This window comes from Salmo salar, chromosome 11 (genome assembly GCF_965601325.2).
Source record: "Salmo salar chromosome 11, fSalSal1, whole genome shotgun sequence".
Taxonomy (NCBI): domain Eukaryota; kingdom Metazoa; phylum Chordata; class Actinopteri; order Salmoniformes; family Salmonidae; genus Salmo; species Salmo salar.
Window position 1 is genome coordinate 50,372,691 of NC_138301.1, and position 23,282 is coordinate 50,395,972.

The 23,282-nt window shown below is 42.4% G+C and overlaps 1 protein-coding gene across 1 annotated transcript in view; it reads left to right on the top strand.

Annotated features, from left to right (window-relative positions):
- Positions 1–23,282, top strand: part of LOC106562848 (C-myc promoter-binding protein) — a 359,426-nt gene that overhangs the window by 197,593 nt on the left and 138,551 nt on the right. The window lies entirely within an intron of this gene.

The following is a 23,282-nucleotide window of genomic DNA, read 5'->3' on the forward strand; positions in this document are numbered from 1 at the left end:
GACTATACCCCCTGACTGAAGGCTGTTCTGTACTAGACTATATCCCCTGACTGAAGGCTGTTCTGTACTAGACTATACCCCCTGACTGAAGGCAGTTCTGTACTAGGCTATACCCCCTGACTGAAGGCTGTTCTGTACTAGACTATACCCCCTGACTGAAGGCTGTTCTGTACTAGACTATACCCTCTGACTGAAGGCAGTTCTGTACTAGACTATACCCCCTGACTGAAGGCAGTTCTGTACTAGACTATACCCCCTGACTGAAGGCTGTTCTGTACTAGACTATCCTCCCTGACTGAAGGCTGTTCTGTACTAGACTATATCCCCTGACTGAAGGCAGTTCTTTACTAGACTATACCCCCGACTGAAGGCTGTTCTGTACTAGACTATATCCCCTGACTGAAGGCAGTTCTGTACTAGACTATACCCAAGGCTGTTCTGTACTAGACTATACCCCCTGACTGAAGGCTGTTCTATACTAGACTATACCCCCTGACTGAAGGCTGTTCTGTACTAGACTATACCCCCTGACTGAAGGCTGTTCTGTACTAGACTATACCCCCTGACTGAAGGCTGTTCTATACTAGACTATACCCCCTGACTGAAGGCTGTTCTGTACTAGACTATACCCCCTGACTGAAGGCTGTACTGTACTAGACTATACCCCCTGACTGAAGGCTGTTCTGTACTAGACTATACCCCCTGACTGAAGGCTGTTCTATACTAGACTATACCCCCTGACTGAAGGCTGTTCTGTACTAGACTATACCCCCTGACTGAAGGCTGTTCTGTGCTAGACTATACCCCCTGACTGAAGGCTGTTCTGTACTAGACTATACCCCCGGACTGAAGGCTGTTCTGTACTATACTATACCCCCTGACTGAAGGCTGTTCTGTACTAGACTATACCCACTGACTGAAGGCTGTTCTGTACTAGACTATACCCCCTGACTGAAGGCTGTTCTGTACTAGACTATATCCCCTGACTGAAGGCTGTTCTGTACTAGACTATACCCCCTGACTGAAGGCAGTTCTGTACTAGGCTATACCCCCTGACTGAAGGCTGTTCTGTACTAGACTATACCCCCTGACTGAAGGCTGTTCTGTACTAGACTATACCCTCTGACTGAAGGCAGTTCTGTACTAGACTATACCCCCTGACTGAAGGCAGTTCTGTACTAGACTATACCCCCTGACTGAAGGCTGTTCTATACTAGACTATACCCCCTGACTGAAGGCTGTTCTGTACTAGACTATACCCCTGACTGAAGGCTGTTCTGTACTAGACTATACCCCCTGACTGAAGGCTGTTCTGTACTAGACTATACCCCCTGACTGAAGGCTGTTCTGTACTAGACTATACCCCCTGACTGAAGGCTGTTCTGTACTTGACTATACCCCCTGACTGAAGGCTGTTCTGTACTAGACTATATCCCCTGACTGAAGGCAGTTCTGTACTAGGCTATACCCCCTGACTGAAGGCTGTTCTGTACTAGACTATACCCCCTGACTGAAGTCTGTTCTGTACTAGACTATACCCTCTGACTGAAGGCAGTTCTGTACTAGACTATACCCCCTGACTGAAGGCAGTTCTGTACTAGACTATACCCCCTGACTGAAGGCTGTTCTATACTAGACTATACTCCCTGACCGAAGGCTGTTCTGTACTAGACTATACCCCCTGACTGAAGGCTGTTCTGTACTTGAATATACCCCCTGACTGAAGTCTGTTCTGTACTAGACTATACCCCCTGACTGAAGGCTGTTCTGTACTAGACTATACCCCCTGACTGAAGGTTGTTCTCTACTAGGCTATACCCCCTGACTGAAGGCTGTTCTGTACTAGACTATACCCCCTGACTGAAGGCTGTTCTGTACTAGACTATACCCCCTGACTGAAGGTTTTTCTATACTAGACTATACCCCCTGACTGAAGGCTGTTCTGTACTAGACTATACCCCCTGACTGAAGGCAGTTCTGTACTAGACTATACCCCCTGACTGAAGGCTGTTCTGTACTAGACTATACCCCCTGACTGAAGGCTGTTCTGTACTGGACTATACCCCCTGACTGAAGGCTGTTCTGTACTAGACTATACCCCCTGACTGAAGGCTGTTCTGTACTAGACTGTACCCCCTGACTGAAGGCTGTTCTGTACTAGACTATACCCCCTGACTGAAGGCTGTTCTGTACTAGACTATACCCCCTGACTGAAGGCAGTTCTGTACTAGGCTATACCCCCTGACTGAAGGCTGTTCTGTACTAGACTATACCCCCTGACTGAAGGCTGTTCTGTACTAGACTATACCCCCTGACTGAAGGCTAGTTCTGTACTAGACTATACCCCCTGACTGAAGGCTGTTCTGTACTAGACTATACCCCCTGACTGAAGGCTGTTCTGTACTAGACTATACCCCCTGACTGAAGGCTGTTCTGTACTAGACTACACCCCTGACTGAAGGCAGTTCTGTACTAGACTATACCCCCTGACTGAAGGCTGTTCTGTACTAGACTATACCCAAGGCTGTTCTGTACTAGACTATACCCCCTGACTGAAGGCTGTTCTATACTAGACTATACCCCCTGACTGAAGGCTGTTCTGTACTAGACTATCCTCCCTGACTGAAGGCTGTTCTGTACTAGACTATATCCCCTGACTGAAGGCAGTTCTTTACTAGACTATACCCCCTGACTGAAGGCTGTTCTGTACTAGACTATATCCCCTGACTGAAGGCAGTTCTGTACTAGACTATACCCAAGGCTGTTCTGTACTAGACTATACCCCCTGACTGAAGGCAGTTCTGTACTAGACTATACCCCCTGACTGAAGGCTGTTCTATACTAGACTATACCCCCTGACTGAAGGCTGTTCTGTACTAGACTATACCCCCTGACTGAAGTCTGTTCTGTACTAGACTATACCCCCTGACTGAAGGCTGTTCTGTACTAGACTATACCCCCTGACTGAAGGCTGTTCTGTACTTGACTATACCCCCTGACTGAAGGCTGTTCTTTACTAGACTATATCCCCTGACTGAAGGCTGTTCTGTACTAGACTATACCCCCTGACTGAAGGCAGTTCTGTACTAGGCTATACCCCCTGACTGAAGGCTGTTCTGTACTAGACTATACCCCCTGACTGAAGGCTGTTCTGTACTAGACTATACCCTCTGACTGAAGGCTGTTCTGTACTAGACTATACCCCCTGACTGAAGGCTGTTCTGTACTAGACTATACCCCCTGACTGAAGGCTGTTCTGTACTAGACTATACCCCCTGACTGAAGGCTGTTCTGTACTAGACTATACCCCCTGACTGAAGGCTGTTCTGTACTTGACTATACCCCCTGACTGAAGGCTGTTCTTTACTAGACTATATCCCCTGACTGAAGGCTGTTCTGTACTAGACTATACCCCCTGACTGAAGGCAGTTCTGTACTAGGCTATACCCCCTGACTGAAGGCTGTTCTGTACTAGACCATACCCCCTGACTGAAGGCTGTTCTGTACTAGACTATACCCTCTGACTGAAGGCAGTTCTGTACTAGACTATACCCCCTGACTGAAGGCAGTTCTGTGCTAGACTATACCCCCTGACTGAAGGCTGTTCTATACTAGACTATACTCCCTGACCGAAGGCTGTTCTTTACTAGACTATACCCCCTGACTGAAGGCTGTTCTGTACTAGACTATACCCCCTGACTGAAGGCTGTACTGTACTAGACTATACCCCCTGACTGAAGGCTGTTCTGTACTAGACTATACCCCCTGACTGAAGGCTGTTCTATACTAGACTATACCCCCTGACTGAAGGCTGTTCTGTACTAGACTATACCCCCTGACTGAAGGCTGTTCTGTGCTAGACTATACCCCCTGACTGAAGGCTGTTCTGTACTAGACTATACCCCCGGACTGAAGGCTGTTCTGTACTATACTATACCCCCTGACTGAAGGCTGTTCTGTACTAGACTATACCCACTGACTGAAGGCTGTTCTGTACTAGACTATACCCCCTGACTGAAGGCTGTTCTGTACTAGACTATATCCCCTGACTGAAGGCTGTTCTGTACTAGACTATACCCCCTGACTGAAGGCAGTTCTGTACTAGGCTATACCCCCTGACTGAAGGCTGTTCTGTACTAGACTATACCCCCTGACTGAAGGCTGTTCTGTACTAGACTATACCCTCTGACTGAAGGCAGTTCTGTACTAGACTATACCCCCTGACTGAAGGCAGTTCTGTACTAGACTATACCCCCTGACTGAAGGCTGTTCTATACTAGACTATACCCCCTGACTGAAGGCTGTTCTGTACTAGACTATACCCCCTGACTGAAGGCTGTTCTGTACTAGACTATACCCCCTGACTGAAGGCTGTTCTGTACTAGACTATACCCCCTGACTGAAGGCTGTTCTGTACTAGACTATACCCCCTGACTGAAGGCTGTTCTGTACTTGACTATACCCCCTGACTGAAGGCTGTTCTGTACTAGACTATATCCCCTGACTGAAGGCAGTTCTGTACTAGGCTATACCCCCTGACTGAAGGCTGTTCTGTACTAGACTATACCCCCTGACTGAAGTCTGTTCTGTACTAGACTATACCCTCTGACTGAAGGCAGTTCTGTACTAGACTATACCCCCTGACTGAAGGCAGTTCTGTACTAGACTATACCCCCTGACTGAAGGCTGTTCTATACTAGACTATACTCCCTGACCGAAGGCTGTTCTGTACTAGACTATACCCCCTGACTGAAGGCTGTTCTGTACTTGAATATACCCCCTGACTGAAGTCTGTTCTGTACTAGACTATACCCCCTGACTGAAGGCTGTTCTGTACTAGACTATACCCCCTGACTGAAGGTTGTTCTCTACTAGGCTATACCCCCTGACTGAAGGCTGTTCTGTACTAGACTATACCCCCTGACTGAAGGCTGTTCTGTACTAGACTATACCCCCTGACTGAAGGTTTTTCTATACTAGACTATACCCCCTGACTGAAGGCTGTTCTGTACTAGACTATACCCCCTGACTGAAGGCAGTTCTGTACTAGACTATACCCCCTGACTGAAGGCTGTTCTGTACTAGACTATACCCCCTGACTGAAGGCTGTTCTGTACTGGACTATACCCCCTGACTGAAGGCTGTTCTGTACTAGACTATACCCCCTGACTGAAGGCTGTTCTGTACTAGACTGTACCCCCTGACTGAAGGCTGTTCTGTACTAGACTATACCCCCTGACTGAAGGCTGTTCTGTACTAGACTATACCCCCTGACTGAAGGCAGTTCTGTACTAGGCTATACCCCCTGACTGAAGGCTGTTCTGTACTAGACTATACCCCCTGACTGAAGGCTGTTCTGTACTAGACTATACCCCCTGACTGAAGGCAGTTCTGTACTAGACTATACCCCCTGACTGAAGGCTGTTCTGTACTAGACTATACCCCCTGACTGAAGGCTGTTCTGTACTAGACTATACCCCCTGACTGAAGGCTGTTCTGTACTAGACTATACCCCCTGACTGAAGGCTGTTCTGTACTAGACTACACCCCTGACTGAAGGCAGTTCTGTACTAGACTATACCCCCTGACTGAAGGCTGTTCTGTACTAGACTATACCCAAGGCTGTTCTGTACTAGACTATACCCCCTGACTGAAGGCTGTTCTATACTAGACTATACCCCCTGACTGAAGGCTGTTCTGTACTAGACTATCCTCCCTGACTGAAGGCTGTTCTGTACTAGACTATATCCCCTGACTGAAGGCAGTTCTTTACTAGACTATACCCCCTGACTGAAGGCTGTTCTGTACTAGACTATATCCCCTGACTGAAGGCAGTTCTGTACTAGACTATACCCAAGGCTGTTCTGTACTAGACTATACCCCCTGACTGAAGGCAGTTCTGTACTAGACTATACCCCCTGACTGAAGGCTGTTCTATACTAGACTATACCCCCTGACTGAAGGCTGTTCTGTACTAGACTATACCCCCTGACTGAAGGCTGTTCTGTACTAGACTATACCCCCTGACTGAAGGCTGTTCTGTACTAGACTATACCCCCTGACTGAAGGCTGTTCTGTACTTGACTATACCCCCTGACTGAAGGCTGTTCTTTACTAGACTATATCCCCTGACTGAAGGCTGTTCTGTACTAGACTATACCCCCTGACTGAAGGCAGTTCTGTACTAGGCTATACCCCCTGACTGAAGGCTGTTCTGTACTAGACTATACCCCCTGACTGAAGGCTGTTCTGTACTAGACTATACCCTCTGACTGAAGGCTGTTCTGTACTAGACTATACCCCCTGACTGAAGGCTGTTCTGTACTAGACTATACCCCCTGACTGAAGGCTGTTCTGTACTAGACTATACCCCCTGACTGAAGGCTGTTCTGTACTAGACTATACCCCCTGACTGAAGGCTGTTCTGTACTTGACTATACCCCCTGACTGAAGGCTGTTCTTTACTAGACTATATCCCCTGACTGAAGGCTGTTCTGTACTAGACTATACCCCCTGACTGAAGGCAGTTCTGTACTAGGCTATACCCCCTGACTGAAGGCTGTTCTGTACTAGACCATACCCCCTGACTGAAGGCTGTTCTGTAGTAGACTATACCCTCTGACTGAAGGCAGTTCTGTACTAGACTATACCCCCTGACTGAAGGCAGTTCTGTACTAGACTATACCCCCTGACTGAAGGCTGTTCTATACTAGACTATACTCCCTGACCGAAGGCTGTTCTTTACTAGACTATACCCCCTGACTGAAGGCTGTTCTGTACTTGAATATACCCCCTGACTGAAGTCTGTTCTGTACTAGACTATACCCCCTGACTGAAGGCTGTTCTGTACTAGACTATACCCCCTGACTGAAGGTTGTTCTCTACTAGGCTATACCCCCTGACTGAAGGCTGTTCTGTACTAGACTATACCCCCTGACTGAAGGCTGTTCTGTACTAGACTATACCCCCTGACTGAAGGCTGTTCTATACTAGACTATACCCCCTGACTGAAGGCTGTTCTGTACTAGACTATACCCCCTGACTGAAGGCTGTTCTGTACTAGACTATACCCCCTGACTGAAGGCTGTTCTGTACTAGACTATACCCCCTGACTGAAGGCTGTTCTGTACTAGACTATACCCCCTGACTGAAGGCTGTTCTGTACTAGACTATACCCCCTGACTGAAGGCTGTTCTGTACTAGACTGTACCCCCTGACTGAAGGCTGTTCTGTACTAGACTATACCCCCTGACTGAAGGCTGTTCTGTACTAGACTATACCCCCTGACTGAAGGCTGTTCTGTACTAGACTGTACCCCCTGACTGAAGGCTGTTCTGTACTAGACTATACCCCCTGACTGAAGGCTGTTCTGTACTAGACTATACCCCCTGACTGAAGGCAGTTCTGTACTAGGCTATACCCCCTGACTGAAGGCTGTTCTGTACTAGACTATACCCCCTGACTGAAGGCTGTTCTGTACTAGACTATACCCCCTGACTGAAGGCTGTTCTGTACTAGACTATACCCCCTGACTGAAGGCTGTTCTGTACTAGACTATACCCCCTGACTGAAGGCTGTTCTGTACTAGACTATACCCCCTGACTGAATGCTGTTCTGTACTTGACTATACCCCCTGACTGAAGGCTGTTCTGTACTAGACTATATCCCCTGACTGAAGGCTGTTCTGTACTAGACTATACCCCCTGACTGAAGGCAGTTCTGTACTAGGCTATACCCCCTGACTGAAGGCTGTTCTGTACTAGACTATACCCCCTGACTGAAGGCTGTTCTGTACTAGACTATACCCTCTGACTGAAGGCAGTTCTGTACTAGACTATACCCCCTGACTGAAGGCAGTTCTGTACTAGACTATACCCCCTGACTGAAGGCTGTTCTATACTAGACTATACTCCCTGACCAAAGGCTGTTCTGTACTAGACTATACCCCCTGACTGAAGGCTGTTCTGTACTTGAATATACCCCCTGACTGAAGTCTGTTCTGTACTAGACTATACCCCCTGACTGAAGGCTGTTCTGTACTAGACTATACCCCCTGACTGAAGGTTGTTCTCTACTAGGCTATACCCCCTGACTGAAGGCTGTTCTGTACTAGACTATACCCCCTGACTGAAGGCTGTTCTGTACTAGACTATACCCCCTGACTGAAGGCTGTTCTATACTAGACTATACCCCCTGACTGAAGGCTGTTCTGTACTAGACTATACCCCCTGACTGAAGGCTGTTCTGTACTAGACTATACCCCCTGACTGAAGGCTGTTCTGTACTAGACTATACCCCCTGACTGAAGGCTGTTCTGTACTAGACTATACCCCCTGACTGAAGGCTGTTCTGTACTAGACTATACCCCCTGACTGAAGGCTGTTCTGTACTAGACTGTACCCCCTGACTGAAGGCTGTTCTGTACTAGACTATACCCCCTGACTGAAGGCTGTTCTGTACTAGACTATACCCCCTGACTGAAGGCTGTTCTGTACTAGACTGTACCCCCTGACTGAAGGCTGTTCTGTACTAGACTATACCCCCTGACTGAAGGCTGTTCTGTACTAGACTATACCCCCTGACTGAAGGCAGTTCTGTACTAGGCTATACCCCCTGACTGAAGGCTGTTCTGTACTAGACTATACCCCCTGACTGAAGGCTGTTCTGTACTAGACTATACCCCCTGACTGAAGGCAGTTCTGTACTAGACTATACCCCCTGACTGAAGGCTGTTCTGTACTAGACTATACCCCCTGACTGAAGGCTGTTCTGTACTAGACTATACCCCCTGACTGAAGGCTGTTCTGTACTAGACTATACCCCCTGACTGAAGGCTGTTCTGTACTAGACTATACCCCCTGACTGAAGGCTGTTCTGTACTTGACTATACCCCCTGACTGAAGGCTGTTCTGTACTAGACTATATCCCCTGACTGAAGGCTGTTCTGTACTAGACTATACCCCCTGACTGAAGGCAGTTCTGTACTGGGCTATACCCCCTGACTGAAGGCTGTTCTGTACTAGACTATACCCCCTGACTGAAGGCTGTTCTGTACTAGACTATACCCTCTGACTGAAGGCAGTTCTGTACTAGACTATACCCCCTGACTGAAGGCAGTTCTGTACTAGACTATACCCCCTGACTGAAGGCTGTTCTATACTAGACTATACTCCCTGACCGAAGGCTGTTCTGTACTAGACTATACCCCCTGACTGAAGGCTGTTCTGTACTTGAATATACCCCCTGACTGAAGTCTGTTCTGTACTAGACTATACCCCCTGACTGAAGGCTGTTCTGTACTAGACTATACCCCCTGACTGAAGGTTGTTCTCTACTAGGCTATACCCCCTGACTGAAGGCTGTTCTGTACTAGACTATACCCCCTGACTGAAGGCTGTTCTGTACTAGACTATACCCCCTGACTGAAGGCTGTTCTGTACTAGACTATATCCCCTGACTGAAGGCAGTTCTTTACTAGACTATACCCCCTGACTGAAGGCTGTTCTGTACTAGACTATATCCCCTGACTGAAGGCAGTTCTGTACTAGACTATACCCAAGGCTGTTCTGTACTAGACTATACCCCCTGACTGAAGGCTGTTCTATACTAGACTATACCCCCTGACTGAAGGCTATTCTGTACTAGACTATACCCCCTGACTGAAGGCTGTTCTGTACTAGACTATACCCCCTGACTGAAGGCTGTTCTGTACTAGACTATACCCCCTGACTGAAGGCTGTTCTATACTAGACTATACCCCCTGACTGAAGGCTGTTCTGTACTAGACTATACCCCCTGACTGAAGGCTGTTCTGTACTAGACTATACCCCCTGACTGAAGGCTGTTCTGTACTAGACTATACCCCCTGACTGAAGGCTGTTCTGTACTAGACTATACCCCCTGACTGAAGGCTGTTCTGTACTAGACTATACCCCCTGACTGAAGGCTGTTCTGTACTAGACTATACCCCCTGACTGAAGGCTGTTCTGTACTAGGCTATACCCCCTGACTGAAGGCTGTTCTGTACTAGACTATACCCCCTGACTGAAGGCTGTTCTGTACTAGACTATACCCTCTGACTGAAGGCAGTTCTGTACTAGACTATACCCCCTGACTGAAGGCAGTTCTGTACTAGACTATACCCCCTGACTGAAGGCTGTTCTATACTAGACTATACTCCCTGACCGAAGGCTGTTCTGTACTAGACTATACCCCCTGACTGAAGGCTGTTCTGTACTTGAATATACCCCCTGACTGAAGTCAGTTCTGTACTAGACTATACCCCCTGACTGAAGGCTGTTCTTTACTAGACTATACCCCCTGACTGAAGGTTGTTCTCTACTAGGCTATACCCCCTGACTGAAGGCTGTTCTGTACTAGACTATACCCCCTGACTGAAGGCTGTTCTGTACTAGACTATACCCCCTGACTGAAGGCTGTTCTATACTAGACTATACCCCCTGACTGAAGGCTGTTCTGTACTAGACTATACCCCCTGACTGAAGGCTGTTCTGTACTAGACTATACCCCCTGACTGAAGGCTGTTCTGTACTAGACTATACCCCCTGACTGAAGGCTGTTCTGTACTAGACTATATCCCCTGACTGAAGGCTGTTCTGTACTAGACTATACCCCCTGACTGAAGGCTGTTCTGTACTAGACTATACCTCCTGACTGAAGGCTGTTCTGTACTAGACTATACCCCCTGACTGAAGGCTGTTCTGTACTAGACTATACCCCCTGACTGAAGGCAGTTCTGTACTAGGCTATACCCCCTGACTGAAGGCTGTTCTGTACTAGACTATACCCCCTGACTGAAGGCTGTTCTGTACTAGACTATACCCCCTGACTGAAGGCAGTTCTGTACTAGACTATACCCCCTTACTGAAGGCTGTTCTGTACTAGACTATACCCCCTGACTGAAGGCTGTTCTGTACTAGACTATACCCCCTGACTGAAGGCTGTTCTGTACTAGACTATACCCCCTGACTGAAGGCTGTTCTGTACTAGACTACACCCCCTGACTGAAGGCTGTTCTGTACTAGACTATACCCCCTGACTGAAGGCTGTTCTGTACTAGACTATACCCCCTGACTGAAGGCTGTTCTGTACTAGACTATACCCCCTGACTGAAGGCTGTTCTATACTAGACTATACCCCCTGACTGAAGGCTGTTCTGTACTAGACTATCCTCCCTGACTGAAGGCTGTTCTGTACTTGAATATACCCCCTGACTGAAGTCTGTTCTGTACTAGACTATACCCCCTGACTGAAGGCTGTTCTGTACTAGACTATACCCCCTGACTGAAGGTTGTTCTCTACTAGGCTATACCCCCTGACTGAAGGCTGTTCTGTACTAGACTATACCCCCTGACTGAAGGCTGTTCTGTACTAGACTATACCCCCTGACTGAAGGCTGTTCTGTACTAGACTATATCCCCTGACTGAAGGCAGTTCTTTACTAGACTATACCCCCTGACTGAAGGCTGTTCTGTACTAGACTATATCCCCTGACTGAAGGCAGTTCTGTACTAGACTATACCCAAGGCTGTTCTGTACTAGACTATACCCCCTGACTGAAGGCTGTTCTATACTAGACTATACCCCCTGACTGAAGGCTATTCTGTACTAGACTATACCCCCTGACTGAAGGCTGTTCTGTACTAGACTATACCCCCTGACTGAAGGCTGTTCTGTACTAGACTATACCCCCTGACTGAAGGCTGTTCTATACTAGACTATACCCCCTGACTGAAGGCTGTTCTGTACTAGACTATACCCCCTGACTGAAGGCTGTTCTGTACTAGACTATACCCCCTGACTGAAGGCTGTTCTGTACTAGACTATACCCCCTGACTGAAGGCTGTTCTGTACTAGACTATACCCCCTGACTGAAGGCTGTTCTGTACTAGACTATACCCCCTGACTGAAGGCTGTTCTGTACTAGACTATACCCCCTGACTGAAGGCTGTTCTGTACTAGGCTATACCCCCTGACTGAAGGCTGTTCTGTACTAGACTATACCCCCTGACTGAAGGCTGTTCTGTACTAGACTATACCCTCTGACTGAAGGCAGTTCTGTACTAGACTATACCCCCTGACTGAAGGCAGTTCTGTACTAGACTATACCCCCTGACTGAAGGCTGTTCTATACTAGACTATACTCCCTGACCGAAGGCTGTTCTGTACTAGACTATACCCCCTGACTGAAGGCTGTTCTGTACTTGAATATACCCCCTGACTGAAGTCAGTTCTGTACTAGACTATACCCCCTGACTGAAGGCTGTTCTTTACTAGACTATACCCCCTGACTGAAGGTTGTTCTCTACTAGGCTATACCCCCTGACTGAAGGCTGTTCTGTACTAGACTATACCCACTGACTGAAGGCTGTTCTGTACTAGACTATACCCCCTGACTGAAGGCTGTTCTATACTAGACTATACCCCCTGACTGAAGGCTGTTCTGTACTAGACTATACCCCCTGACTGAAGGCTGTTCTGTACTAGACTATACCCCCTGACTGAAGGCTGTTCTGTACTAGACTATACCCCCTGACTGAAGGCTGTTCTGTACTAGACTATATCCCCTGACTGAAGGCTGTTCTGTACTAGACTATACCCCCTGACTGAAGGCTGTTCTGTACTAGACTATACCTCCTGACTGAAGGCTGTTCTGTACTAGACTATACCCCCTGACTGAAGGCTGTTCTGTACTAGACTATACCCCCTGACTGAAGGCAGTTCTGTACTAGGCTATACCCCCTGACTGAAGGCTGTTCTGTACTAGACTATACCCCCTGACTGAAGGCTGTTCTGTACTAGACTATACCCCCTGACTGAAGGCAGTTCTGTACTAGACTATACCCCCTTACTGAAGGCTGTTCTGTACTAGACTATACCCCCTGACTGAAGGCTGTTCTGTACTAGACTATACCCCCTGACTGAAGGCTGTTCTGTACTAGACTATACCCCCTGACTGAAGGCTGTTCTGTACTAGACTACACCCCCTGACTGAAGGCTGTTCTGTACTAGACTATACCCCCTGACTGAAGGCTGTTCTGTACTAGACTATACCCCCTGACTGAAGGCTGTTCTGTACTAGACTATACCCCCTGACTGAAGGCTGTTCTATACTAGACTATACCCCCTGACTGAAGGCTGTTCTGTACTAGACTATCCTCCCTGACTGAAGGCTGTTCTGTACTAGACTATATCCCCTGACTGAAGGCAGTTCTTTACTAGACTATACCCCCTGACTGAAGGCTGTTCTGTACTAGACTATATCCCCTGACTGAAGGCAGTTCTGTACTAGACTATACCCAATGCTGTTCTGTACTAGACTATACCCCCTGACTGAAGGCTGTTCTATACTAGACTATACCCCCTGACTGAAGGCTGTTCTGTACTAGACTATACCCCCTGACTGAAGGCTGTTCTGTACTAGACTATACCTCCTGACTGAAGGCTGTTCTGTACTAGACTATACCCCCTGACTGAAGGCTGTTCTGTACTAGACTATACCTCCTGACTGAAGGCTGTTCTGTACTAGACTATACCCCCTGACTGAAGGCTGTTCTGTACTAGACTATACCCCCTGACTGAAGGCTGTTCTGTACTAGACTATACCCCCTGACTGAAGGCTGTTCTGTACTAGACTATACCCCCTGACTGAAGGCTGTTCTGTACTAGACTATATCCCCTGACTGAAGGCTGTTCTGTACTAGACTATACCCCCTGACTGAAGGCTGTTCTGTACTAGACTATACCCCCTGACTGAAGGCTGTTCTGTACTAGACTATACCCCCTGACTGAAGGCTGTTCTGTACTAGACTATACCTCCTGACTGAAGGCTGTTCTGTACTAGACTATACCTCCTGACTGAAGGCTGTTCTGTGCTAGACTATACCCCCTGACTGAAGGCTGTTCTGTACTAGACTATATCCCCTGACTGAAGGCTGTTCTGTACTAGACTATACCCCCTGACTGAAGGCTGTTCTCTACTAGACTATACCCCCTGACTGAAGGCTATTCTGTACTAGACTATACCCCCTGACTGAAGGCTGTTCTGTACTAGACTATACCCCCTGACTGAAGGCTGTTCTGTACTAGACTATACCCCCTGACTGAAGGCTGTTCTGTACGAGACTATACCCCCTGACTGAAGGCTGTTCTCTACTAGGCTATACCCCCTGACTGAAGGCTGTTCTGTACTAGACTATACCCCCTGACTGAAGGCTGTTCTGTACTAGACTATACCCCCTGACTGAAGGCTGTTCTGTACGAGACTATACCCCCTGACTGAAGGCTGTTCTGTACGAGACTATACCCCCTGACTGAAGGCTATTCTGTACTAGACTATACCCCCTGACTGAAGGCTGTTCTGTACTAGACTATACCCCCTGACTGAAGGCTGTTCTGTACTAGACTATACCCCCTGACTGAAGGCTGTTCTGTACTAGACTATACCCCCTGACTGAAGGCTGTTCTATACTAGACTATACCCCCTTCTGGGAACAGTTAGAAAATGACCTAAATACAGTAGGAGATCAGAAAAGCCTTTTGGCTGTGATCCAGACTGTATATTATGATGTTATGTGATCTGTCTCTACGAGCATAATACTGGGTTTCCAGGATTCAAACTGCTCTGTGTTTGTCTCTAGGATTATGCTAGATTTAGAATGTGTAGAGAGAGAAGGTAAAAACACAGAGAGCTGGTACAAGGTCAGATGTAGACAGAGAGGGTAAAGACAGAGAGAAGGTAACCCAGCTGGTACAAGGTCAGATGTAGACAGAGAGGGTAAAGACAGAGAGAAGGTAACCCAGCTGGTACAAGGTCAGATGTAGACAGAGAGGGTAAAGACAGAGAGAAGGTAACCCAGCTGGTACAAGGTCAGATGTAGACAGAGAGGGTAAAGACAGAGAGAAGGTAACCCAGCTGGTACAAGGTCAGATGTAGACAGAGAGGGTAAAGACAGAGAGAAGGTAACCCAGCTGGTACAAGGTCAGATGTAGACAGAGAGGGTAAAGACAGAGAGAAGGTAACCCAGCTGGTACAAGGTCAGATGTAGACAGAGAGGGTAAAGACAGAGAGAAGGTAACCTAGCTGGTACAAGGTCAGATGTAGACAGAGAGGGTAAAGACAGAGAGAAGGTAACCCAGCTGGTACAAGGTCAGATGTAGACAGAGAGGGTAAAGACAGAGGGAGGGTAACCTAGCTGGTACAAGGTCAGATGTAGACAGAGAGGGTAAAGACAGAGAGAAGGTAACCCAGCTGGTACAAGGTCAGATGTAGACAGAGAGGGTAAAGACAGAGAGAAGGTAACCCAGCTGGTACAAGGTCAGATGTAGACAGAGAGGGTAAAGACAGAGAGAAGGTAACCCAGCTGGTACAAGGTCAGATGTAGACAGAGAGGGTAAAGACAGAGAGAAGGTAACCCAGCTGGTACAAGGTCAGATGTAGACAGAGAGGGTAAAGACAGAGGGAGGGTAACCTAGCTGGTACAAGGTCAGATATATTTATTGCTTTTTAAATGTTCAGGGATTTTTCTGCATAGAAAATGATTGGGCGGGCCTCTTAACTCCAAAGAGGGGCTCCTTGCCAAGCCCCCGGCCACGCCCACCACCGAAGTCCCTTTTTGATCCGGAGAAAACCCTGATTCTTATTGAAGTTTCACTGAGAAGCACGATGGTTAATGGTTGATTATGGTGCACTAGATACAAGAATTACAATACTAACTCTGTGTAGTTCATGTATGTTTTCCAGTCAGAGTATGAGCGGTCGGAAATCCGTCTCCTCGCTCACAGAGCACCGCTCCACGTCCTTTCCAACCGCTCTGCTAAAAACCGCTCCTCGCTCACAGGAAGAAAAAAAACTAGCTGCTCCAAATTCCCTCCATTCATTATAATCACCATTTAACCAACACCCATCTATTGTTGTGACTACCTGGACCTACCATTTAACCAACACCCATCTATTGTTGTGACTACCTGGACCTACCATTTAACCAACACCCATCTATTGTTGTGACTACCTGGACCTACCATTTAACCAACACCCATCTATTGTTGTGACTACCTGGACCTACCATTTAACCAACACCCATCTATTGTTGTGACTACCTGGACCTACCATTTAACCAACACCCATCTATTGTTGTAACTACCTGGACCTACCATTTAACCAACACCCATCTTTTGTTGTGACTACCTGGACCTACTGTTTAGTTTTGAAGTGTTGAAACCAAACCATATGATTTGAATGAAATGTATTTTAATAAACAACATGAAAAGGTGACTGAGAAGCGCTAATCATTTCAAATAGGCTACATGTAATATTAAACAGTATATAAACACTCTGAATAGGCTACATGTCATATTAAACACCATATAAACACTCTGAATAGGCTACATGTCATATTAAACAGTATATAAACACTCTGAATAGGCTACATGTCATATTAAACAGCATATAAACACTCTGAATAGGCTACATGTCATATTAAACAGTATATAAACACTCTGAATAGGATACATGTCATATTAAACAGCATATAAACACTCTGAATAGGATACATGTCATATTAAACACCATATAAACACTCTGAATAGGCTACATGTCATATTAAACAGTATATAAACACTCTGAATAGGCTACATGTCATATTAAACAGCATATAAACACTCTGAATAGGCTACATGTCATATTAAACAGTATATAAACACTCTGAATGGGATACATGTCATATTAAACAGCATATAAACACTCTGAATAGGATACATGTCATATTAAACACCATATAAACACTCTGAATAGGCTACATGTCATATTAAACAGTATATAAACACTCTGAATAGGATACATGTCATATTAAACAGTATATAAACACTCTGAATAGGATACATGTCATATTAAACAGCATATAAACACTCTGAATAGGATACATGTCATATTAAACACCATATAAACACTCTGAATAGGATATATGTCATATTAAACAGTATATAAACACTCTGAATAGGATACATGTCATATTAAACAGCATATAAACACTCTGAATAGGATACATGTCATATTAAACACTCTGAATAGGATACATGTCATATTAAACAGTATATAAACACTCTGAATAGGATACATGTCATATTAAACAGTATATAAACACTCTGAATAGGATACATGTCATATTAAACAGCATATAAACACTCTGAATAGGATACATGTCATATTAAACACTCTGAATAGGATACATGTCATATTAAACAGTATATAAACACTCTGAATAGGATACATGTCATATTAAACAGTATATAAACACTCTGAATAGGATACATGTCATATTAAACAGTATATAAACACTCTGAATAGGATACATGTCATATTAAACAGCATATAAACACTCTGAATAGGATACATGTCATATTAAACAGCATATAAACACTCTGACTAGGATACATGTCATATTAAACAGCATATAAACACTCTGAATAGGCTACATGTCATATTAAACAGTATATAAACACTCTGAATAGGATACATGTCATATTAAACAGTATATAAACACTCTGAATAGGCTACATGTCATATTAAACAGTATATAAACACTCTGAATAGGATACATGTCATATTAAACAGCATATAAACACTCTGAATAGGATACATGTCATATTAAACAGTATATAAACACTCTGAATAGGATACATGTCATATTAAACACCATATAAACACTCTGAATAGGATACATGTCATATTAAACAGTATATAAACACTCTGAATAGGATACATGTCATATTAAACACCATATAAACACTCTGAATAGGATACATGTCATATTAAACAGTATATAAACACTCTGAATAGGATACATGTCATATTAAACAGTATATAAACACTCTGAATAGGATACATGTCATATTAAACAGTATATAAACACTCTGAATAGGATACATGTCATATTAAACAGTATATAAACAGTATATAAACACTCTGAATAGGATACATGTCATATTAAACACCATATAAACAATCTGAATAGGATACATGTCATATTAAACACTCTGAATAGGATACATGTCATATTAAACAGCATATAAACACTCTGAATAGGATACATGTCATATTAAACACCATATAAACACTCTGAATAGGATACATGTCATATTAAACAGTATATAAACACTCTGAATAGGATACATGTCATATTAAACACCATATAAACACTCTGAATAGGATACATGTCATATTAAACAACATATAAACACTCTGAATAGGATACATGTCATATTAAACAGTATATAAACAGTATATAAACACTCTGAATAGGATACATGTCATATTAAACAGTATATAAACAGTATATAAACACTCTGAATAGGATACATGTCATATTAAACAGTATATATACAGTATATAAACACTCTGAATAGGATACATGTCATATTAAACAGTATATAAACACTCTGAATAGGATACATGTCATATTACACACCATATAAACACTCTGAATAGGATACATGTCATATTAAACACTCTGAATAGGATACATGTCATATTAAACAGTATATAAACACTCTGAATAGGATACATGTCATATTAAACACTCTGAATAGGATACATGTCATATTAAACAGTATATAAACAGTCTGAATAGGATACATGTCATATTAAACACCATATAAACACTCTGAATAGGATACATGTCATATTAAAAAGTATATAAACACTCTGAATAGGATACATGTCATATTAAACAGTATATAAACACTCTGAATAGGATACATGTCATATTAAACAGTATATAAACACTCTGAATAGGTTACATGTCATATTAAACACCATATAAACACTCTGAATAGGCTACATGTCATATTAAACAGCATATAAACACTCTGAATAGGATACATGTCATATTAAACAGTATATAAACACTCTGAATAGGATACATGTCATATTAAACACCATATAAACAATCTGAATAGGATACATGTCATATTAAACACTCTGAATAGGATACATGTCATATTAAACACTCTGAATAGGATACATGTCATATTAAACAGCATATAAACACTCTGAATTGGATACATGTCATATTAAACAGTATTTTAACACTCTGAATAGGATACATGTCATATTAAACACCATATAAACACTCTGAAGAGGATACATGTCATATTAAACACCATATAAACTCTCTGAATAGGATACATGTCATATTAAACACCATATAAACACTCTGAATAGGATACATGTCATATTAAACAGTATATAAACACTCTGAATAGGCTACATGTCATATTAAACACCATATAAACACTCTGAATAGGATACATGTCATATTAAACAGCATATAAACACTCTGAATAGGCTACATGTCATATTAAACGGTATATAAACACTCTGAATAGTTCCTCATATTAAACACCATATAAACACTCTGAATAGGCTACATGTCATATTAAACAGCATATAAACACTCTGAATAGGCTACATGTCATATTCAACACCATATAAACACTCTGAATAGGATACATGTCATATTAAACAGTATATAAACACTCTGAATAGGATACATGTCATATTAAACAGTATATAAACACTCTGAATAGGATACATGTCATATTACACAGCATATAAACACTCTGAATAGGCTACATGTCATATTAAACAGTATATAAACACTCTGAATAGGATACATGTCATATTAAACAGTATATAAACACTCTGAATAGGCTACATGTCATATTAAACAGTATATAAACACTCTGAATAGGATACATGTCATATTAAACAGCATATAAACACTCTGAATAGGATACATGTCATATTAAACAGCATATAAACACTCTGACTAGGATACATGTCATATTAAACAGCATATAAACACTCTGAATAGGCTACATGTCATATTAAACAGTATATAAACACTCTGAATAGGATACATGTCATATTAAACAGTATATAAACACTCTGAATAGGCTACATGTCATATTAAACAGTATATAAACACTCTGAATAGGATACATGTCATATTAAACAGCATATAAACACTCTGAATAGGATACATGTCATATTAAACAGTATATAAACACTCTGAATAGGATACATGTCATATTAAACACCATATAAACACTCTGAATAGGATACATGTCATATTAAACAGTATATAAACACTCTGAATAGGATACATGTCATATTAAACACCATATAAACACTCTGAATAGGATACATGTCATATTAAACAGTATATAAACACTCTGAATAGGATACATGTCATATTAAACAGTATATAAACACTCTGAATAGGATACATGTCATATTAAACAGTATATAAACACTCTGAATAGGATACATGTCATATTAAACAGTATATAAACAGTATATAAACACTCTGAATAGGATACATGTCATATTAAACACCATATAAACAATCTGAATAGGATACATGTCATATTAAACACTCTGAATAGGATACATGTCATATTAAACAGCATATAAACACTCTGAATAGGATACATGTCATATTAAACACCATATAAACACTCTGAATAGGATACATGTCATATTAAACAGTATATAAACACTCTGAATAGGATACATGTCATATTAAACACCATATAAACACTCTGAATAGGATACATGTCATATTAAACAACATATAAACACTCTGAATAGGATACATGTCATATTAAACAGTATATAAACAGTATATAAACACTCTGAATAGGATACATTTCATATTAAACAGTATATAAACAGTATATAAACACTCTGAATAGGATACATGTCATATTAAACAGTATATATACAGTATATAAACACTCTGAATAGGATACATGTCATATTAAACAGTATATAAACACTCTGAATAGGATACATGTCATATTACACACCATATAAACACTCTGAATAGGATACATGTCATATTAAACACTCTGAATAGGATACATGTCATATTAAACAGTATATAAACACTCTGAATAGGATACATGTCATATTAAACACTCTGAATAGGATACATGTCATATTAAACAGTATATAAACAGTCTGAATAGGATACATGTCATATTAAACACCATATAAACACTCTGAATAGGATACATGTCATATTAAACAGTATATAAACACTCTGAATAGGATACATGTCATATTAAACAATATATAAACACTCTGAATAGGATACATGTCATATTAAACAGCATATAAACACTCTGAATAGGTTACATGTCATATTAAACACCATATAAACACTCTGAATAGGCTACATGTCATATTAAACAGCATATAAACACTCTGAATAGGATACATGTCATATTAAACAGTATATAAACACTCTGAATAGGATACATGTCATATTAAACACCATATAAACAATCTGAATAGGATACATGTCATATTAAACACTCTGAATAGGATACATGTCATATTAAACACTCTGAATAGGATACATGTCATATTAAACAGCATATAAACACTCTGAATTGGATACATGTCATATTAAACAGTATTTTAACACTCTGAATAGGATACATGTCATATTAAACACCATATAAACACTCTGAAGAGGATACATGTCATATTAAACACCATATAAACTCTCTGAATAGGATACATGTCATATTAAACACCATATAAACACTCTGAATAGGATACATGTCATATTAAACAGTATATAAACACTCTGAATAGGCTACATGTCATATTAAACACCATATAAACACTCTGAATAGGATACATGTCATATTAAACAGCATATAAACACTCTGAATAGGCTACATGTCATATTAAACGGTATATAAACACTCTGAATAGTTCCTCATATTAAACACCATATAAACACTCTGAATAGGCTACATGTCATATTAAACAGCATATAAACACTCTGAATAGGCTACATGTCATATTCAACACCATATAAACACTCTGAATAGGATACATGTCATATTAAACAGTATATAAACACTCTGAATAGGATACATGTCATATTAAACAGTATATAAACACTCTGAATAGGATACATGTCATATTAAACAGCATATAAACACTCTGAATAGGCTACATGTCATATTAAACAGTATATAAACACTCTGAATAGGATACATGTCATATTAAACACCATATAAACACTCTGAATAGGATACATGTCATATTAAACACCATATAAACACTCTGAATAGGATACATGTCATATTAAACAGTATATAAACACTCTGAATAGGCTACATGTCATATTAAACACCATATAAACACTCTGAATAGGATACATGTCATATTAAACACCATATAAACACTCTGAATAGGATACATGTCATATTAAACACCATATAAACAATCTGAATAGGATACATGTCATATTAAACAGTATATAAACACTCTGAATAGGCTACATGTCATATTAAACAGCATATAAACACTCTGAATAGGATACATGTCATATTAAACAGTATATAAACACTTTAAATAGGTCAGGATCCAGACAGGGAGTCTAAATAAATGATTTAGGCTATATTATTTAAATTATTTCAAGTCTATAGCCTATGAACATTATAGAGCTTAGCATTTAAACAACATTTTGTTGTATTAAATCATTAAATCATTATAAATTGCACAAATAGGCTATGACTTTGCTGCACTGTGGGAACTAGAAACACAAGCATTTCACTACACCTGCAATAACATCTGCTAAACACGTGTATGTGGCCAATAAAATGTGATTTGATTTGACTTACGAGAATTAAATACACATTTAATGAAATGCCTTTATTAGGTTCAGTCTACAGTGCCTTTGAATTCACTTTTAGAAACACATGTTTGGCCAGAGTCTGTGGCTTCAGGCTCATGAGATGGTGTCTGGAGAGCAGGCCAGTAGGGGTGGATATCCTCTCCTCACTGGCAGAGCCGCTGGGGATGATAAACATCCTCCGGGCCACTCTTACCAGGCTACATCCTCCGGGCCACTCTTACCAGGCTGGGCAGGGATGATAAACATCCTCCGGGCCGCTCTTACCAGGCTGGGCAGGGATGATAAACATCCTCCGGGCCACTCTTACCAGGCTGGGCAGGGATGATAAACATCCTCCGGGCCACTCTTACCAGGCTGGGCAGGGATGATAAACATCCTCCGGGCCACTCTTGCCAGGCTGGGCAGGGATGATAAACATCCTCCGGGCCACTCTTGCCAGGCTGGGCAGGGATGCGGAGTTGTTTTTACATTTTTTTATAGGTAGGCCTAAAGGTTTTTAGGCAAAATATCCCAATCAAACCGGAAGGCTCCCTGAAAGAGGTA